Here is a 6,298-nt window from a genome sequence, read left to right as displayed (position 1 = left end):
CGTGGGAGCTGGTGCTCTTACCCCGGGGAAAGGTCTACGCCTCTGTGAATGGAGCCCAGGTGAGTGGGGAGCCGGAAAAGAAACAAACACGAGTGAGTGGTGGGATCCATTCAGAGATGACCACACACTTGGAGAAGTATAGAGCCAGGGAGGTTGACACAGGAATGCTGGGAATAATGACATTTGGGCAAGGGGACAAGTCCTCAAGAAGGTAACATTTGAACAAAGGCCTGAAGAAAGTGATATGTGAGCCAGAAGAATCCAGCATGGGTGAAGGTGCATGTGAGAGCCCTGAGGCAGGGAAGGATCTCCATTGTTGAAGAGAAATCAAAGATGCTTGTGTGGCTAGAAAAGAAGGGTAGAAGCCACCTAGAGAACAGGAACCTGGGTCATGGGGGCCTGGTGGGACACTGCAGAGACTTTTGGTCTTTGTTCCAAGAATGAAGCTCCTAGAAGATTCTAAGGAGTAATATAACTCCACTCTGTGCTAAAAGTCTCCCCAGTTGATTCAGGGAAGCCCCAGACAGTAGTGGAGTTAACAATGATTGCTTTCTGGAAGAAGTTCCTGAAGTTGGCTTGCTGTCTTGTGATGCCCTCGTCATCCAGAATCTTCTCCCTGGCTAGAAGGTAATGGGATGGGTTTCCCAGCATCCAGGAGGCCCTCGGTTCAAACACCAGCACCACCACAAAGAAGTCCCCCCCCCCAGCCTCAAACACCTACATCAGCCTGTCATTTTTCCTCGTTATTGATGGGTTTTTGAGGTGGGGTCTCACTCTGAATCCCAGGCTGGCCCAGAACTCACTGTGTAATCCAGGCTGGTCTCAAACATTTGGCAATCCTCCTGCCTGAGCCTCCTAAATGCTGGGATTTATAAACATGCCCTATGGTGCCTGACTCCTGGACATGGCCTCAGCTTGCGGGAGCAGAGCATGGGGCAGGGCCTCCTCACTTGTAGAGAGGCCACCCTCTATAAGGCTTCCACAGACTCTCAGAGGCTGTCAAGGGAGCAGGGCCTGCAGCTGTGGAGTTTGGTGCCAGTCGGTATCCATCTCTATTTCTAAAAATGGCATTTCCAAAGGAGCTTCTTCTTGCCGTGGAATATTAATGAAAAGACCCACAACTTGTCAGACTGCAGAGAAGAAGAGCCTACACAAGGCTTGGCTCTAAACGAGACATCTATCACACACACACACACACACACACACACACACACACACCAAGGCTCAGGGATCATCATGGACTTGGGGAAGAAAGATGGTAAGAGACATAAGTAGTGGACATCTGAAGTGAAACTGTTTGCTGGGCATGAAGGGCCACCACACACACACACACACACACACACACACACACACACACACACACACACACTCGTGGCAGCCATGGCTACATGCACAAGACCCGCTGATCAAGCCAGCAAAAGCCAGCATGGTAGGGTTCATAGCGTCCCACCCCCTCACTGAGAAGCTACAGACAACCGATGACTGCAGGGGGATGACAGCCAGTTTTCTCTAGGGATGTAGCCCCTGAGCCTGTGCTCCAGTAGGTGATCCTACATCCACGTGCACACAGGCATCACTAAATGCACTTGGGGTTTTTTGTTTTGTTTTGTTTTTATTTTAAGAGCACATAAAGTCAGAAGTGAAAAGTGTATGGGAGGAATAGGAGAGAAAACTGGGGGAGGAGATGGTGAGTTGGATTTGACCAAAACATATTATATTCATTAATGAAATTCTCAACAAAAATGGCATTTCCACAACATACGAACATTCCTGATGGATTTGTTTACCTTGTAACTGAAGTTTTTCTTGTTAATATCATTTCAAAGCTCCATTTTCTACCAGTACATTATTCATTTGATGTCTAGCTCTATGGTTCCAAATCTGGCCCCTTTCCTTATCTCTTGTTCAAATTCACTCCGTTTCAGAAATTCCTCTAGTGGAAGGGAGCCATTCACTTTCCCAACACCAGGCACCAAACTCTGCACACAGCAACTATGCAATACATATTGGCTGGCCTGGTGAGTGTTAATTCCCTTCAACCTCAGCCCCAACCTGAGCATCAAAATAGTCACAGAAGAAAAAGGCAAACATATACACGCCTTCACATATACATACACATGTATATGTACAAATGTACACATTGATACATGCATGCATACACATATATATGTATGGATATACATGGACCCCACTTGGACCCCACTCATACATAGATGCACATGCATGCACACAAACACATGCATGCACACGCATATACATGCTTATACATGCATGCACATATATGCATATGAATATATAATCACATATACACTCATACATATGCACACACACTTGCACACACAATGTTTGGTAGGTAAGGACAGCTTTGGATAGCATCTAGTAAAGGTTGACCACTGGGTAAACATGAGAACTGGCATTACAACAGTGGGTCCCATAAACTCACAAGATTACAGGGTGGAGTCAAAAGAGCAGAATGGGTCTAAGGAAAAAGCAAGATTTGAGCTTGGGACATTGAAGAATGAACAGACCCTAACAAGATGGAGCCATGAGGCTCCACCAACAGGGGAGAGATAAGCTAGGTGGCAGGAAGAAAGTGCCTTTCTTGGGGATTACAAAGCTATGTCTGCAACTTTGCTCTTGCTACAACAAAATATCTGGAATACCCACTGGCATTAACTTAAAAGGAAGAAAGATTTATCTCAGCTCCGTTCTTGAGGTTTGAGTCCATTGCCGAGGTTGGCCCATTGCTTTTGGCCCTAGAGGTAGATAGATACTCATGGGAGCAGACGTAGCAGAGGAGACTGCATCTCGTAAGATCAGAAGAGAAAGAGAGTGATCCAGGTCTCCACACGTGCTCAGGGCCTGTCCACAGTGACATAACTCCCTCCTACTGAGTCTCACCAGAGGATGGAGAGCAAGCCTTCTCAGGGAGGTCTTTGAGGGACATGTCTTAGTCAGGGTTTATATTGCTGTAATAGAAGAAAATATGACCAAAAGCAAGTTGGGGAGGAAAGGCTTTATTCCATCCTACACTCCCTGGTCCATCCTGAAGGAAGCCAGGGCAAGAACTTAATTAAGTAGGGCAGGAACCTGGAGGAAGGAACTGATGCAGAGGTCATGAAGACAGGCTGCTGACTGGCTGGTTCACCATCCTTGCTCAGTCTGTGTTCTTAGGACCACCTGCCTAGAGATGGCACTGCCCACTCTAGGTTGGGCCCTACCACATCAATCACTAATCAAGAAAATGCCCCACAGGACAATCTCATAGGCATTTTCTCAGTTCAGGTTCCCTCTTCTCAAATGACTCTAGCTTGTGTCTAGCTGACAAAACTAGTCATGACAGACCATTTAGACAAACCACAGAGAATAAATATCAGGCTGGGAAGCAGCCTGGAGTTTCACAGCATCAGACAGCCAGGGGGAACAGGTATCTGCAGAAACGCTATAGATTTTCCATCAATAACAAACCACACTCCAGGGCACTTACTGCCACCAAATGAGCTCATGTGACAAGGGTATAAGTGCATCTAGTCTTTAGGTAAAATCAGTCAGCATCTGGGGCTACAGAAGGTTGTGCCATAAGAATTCGGGATCTAGCTCTTTGCCATCTTTCCTCCAGCCGGCTGGCAGCGTTCACCATGAAGATCGAGCTGTGCATTTTCAGCGGGTACAAGATCTACTCTGGACACAGGCGGCGCTACGCCAGGACCGACGGGAAGGTTTTCCAGTTTCTTAATGCAAAATGCGAGTCCGCTGTTCCTTTCCAAAAGAAATCCACGGCAGATAAACTGGACTGTCCTCTACAGAAGAAAACACAAGAAGGGACATTTGGAAGAAATTCAAAAGAAAAGAACCCGCTGTGCAGTCAAATTCCAGCAAGCTATCACTGGTGCATCTCTTGCTGATATAATGGCCAAGAGGAATCAGAAACCTGAAGTTAGGAAAGCTCAGCGAGAACAGGCTATCAGGGCTGCCAAGGAAGCAAAAAAGGCTAAGCAGGCGTCCAAGAAGACAGCAATGGCTGCTGCCAAGGCCCCTACCAAAGCAGCACCTAAACAAAAGATTGTGAAGCCTGTGAAGGTCTCTGCTCCCCAAGTTGGTGGAAAACGCTAACTTGGTAGATCAGAGTTTTGAATAAAGATCAATCTCTAAAAAAAAAAAAAAAAAAAAAAAGAATTCGGGATCTGGTGACCAGCACTAGGGATCACCAGAGGAAAATACTGGGGGAATGATAGGTTTAAAGACAGAAACATGCATGCAAGGTTAAGGAGACAAGAGAGTCTGTGAATGAAAAGCCAGTGCTGTGGCCACTGGGCACCACTCTAAGAGGTGGAATGAGGGTGTTCAAATACCAGTCAGTTCCCTATTATATAAGAAGGACCCCAAAAAGCTCCTAGGAGACAGACAATCCAAGATAAGAGAGAGTGGAATAACTCCCCAGAGGATAATGAGACTAGGCATCTGCTGCTTGATGTGTGCATAAGCCAACAAACGTATTAGTACATTCAATGAAAGAAAGGCATCTACGGCCATAAACAAGCTGAAAATGACGACGGGGATCCTGGGACGTCGAATAGACACTGGTTCTGTAAAACATAGAAACGGTTTTCATGTGCTAGTTTTCAATGCCCGAGTGGTGTCTACTGCAGGTCAGACCACTCTAAAGTTCATTAAACTGTTATTTATTTTGTGTGTATGTGCATGCAGTCTGTTTGTGGTATGTGGTATGCAGGTGGGTGCATACATGTACACATGAAGGCCAAAAGAGATTGTCTATAACTCTCCACCCTGTTCGCCAGGACAGGGTCTCTCATGGAACCTGGAGATAGACTGGCATCTCTCAAGTCCCACTCATTCTCTTATCTCTGTCCATGAGAGCGCTAGGGTTACAGGCACACTCTCCAAGTTTTATGTGGGTGCTGGGGAGTTGAACTCAGGTCTTCATCCTTGTGCAGCAAGTGCTCTTATCCACTGAGCCATCTCTCCAGCCCCTACTGCGTACCATTTAACAACTGAGATCTAGCACTTACTAGTTGCAGTTATAAAGGTAGCTGCCGAATGTCATTATTCAGCTCTACTGACAGCCCGCGTCTCTGCTCAGAAACTGGAGTTGTGTGGAGCGGAACAGTAAGTATCCCTAGTTAAGGCATCAATGAATGAACTCACATACACACAGGTTTCTGGCTAGGAATCTGGCCAGCCTTTTCATTCCAGAGTAATTATTTTGAAAAACGAACTCATTACTTATCTAATATTAAAGTTTGATTTCTACCTACTGTGTTTTCTGACTATTGAGTTCACTTGCCTTTGAGGATTCTACTTTTATAAATAGGATGAAAAAAAGATCAATTATTTTTCTTTAAAGATGAAGCAATGAGAAACCTCCAAAGAAAGGTACAGGGAGACCTCAGGTCACTGCTTTCCAACCTTTTGTTTCTTTGGACCTTCCCTAGATTCAGCCTTTAGTCATGTGACCTGATTAAAGTATGATCCAATGTACAGGCCTGCCAGGAAAAGCCAGAGACATGCCTAATATCCTGACATCATTAATTTTTAATTTTTTACACTTACTTATTTGAGAAAGACTGGGGGGAACATGCCACAGCAACGTTGAGATCAGAGGACAATTTGTGGGAATCATTCTTCTCCCTCCCCCATCAGGGTCCCGGGGCCTGAGCTCAGGGCATTAGGTACCTTTACCTGCTGAGCCACCTTGCTAGTCCTGTGGCATAATTCTTAAACATACCTCCCTCTCAATATGTGCTCAAGCTGTGTCATGAATTATATAGTAACCTCACTGAGCGGATAACTTAGAGATCCAAGGATGTTATATTTTAAAGTCATTTAGAGGCAGTGTTTTGTATGCTAGTTACATCATCCCCAGCATGAGGTCACAGGACTCCACTGCTCACTTGGAAGGCATGACTGAACAGTCTTTAGTTGTCCCTATCTGCTGGGTACCCTAGGGGACAGGTTCTAGGATACCCTGCAGATTCTAAAATTCGGGGCTACTTAAGAAGGCACAGGGCTTCCACATGGCCTAAGCACGTTCTTACACACCCGCTCTTACATTTGAAGTCATCTCTGGGTCATTTATAATACAAGGGAAATGCTGTGCTGTGTTGTTCTGGAAATACTGCAGGTTGAGTTCATCCCGTCGGAAACTGCTTGGCATCATCCACCACTGGTTAAATCCCCAGATGCAAGGGTCAGCTCAGGCCTCCATCTGTGAATTGTCTAAGCCTGTGTGCTCAGTCTCAAACCAAAGCCTATGACTACTTCCTTCTCAAGTACTCAT

General features: G+C 45.8%; 1 pseudogene; it reads left to right on the top strand.

Moving 5' to 3' along the window:
* The first annotated feature begins 3,635 nt into the window (after positions 1-3,635).
* Positions 3,636-4,173, top strand: LOC114698206 (annotated as a pseudogene).
* The last annotated feature ends 2,125 nt before the right edge of the window (positions 4,174-6,298 follow it).

Source organism: Peromyscus leucopus, chromosome 15, assembly GCF_004664715.2.
Source record: "Peromyscus leucopus breed LL Stock chromosome 15, UCI_PerLeu_2.1, whole genome shotgun sequence".
In the NCBI taxonomy this organism is placed as follows: Eukaryota; Metazoa; Chordata; class Mammalia; order Rodentia; family Cricetidae; genus Peromyscus; species Peromyscus leucopus.
This window is presented reverse-complemented; position numbering and strand designations above follow the sequence as displayed.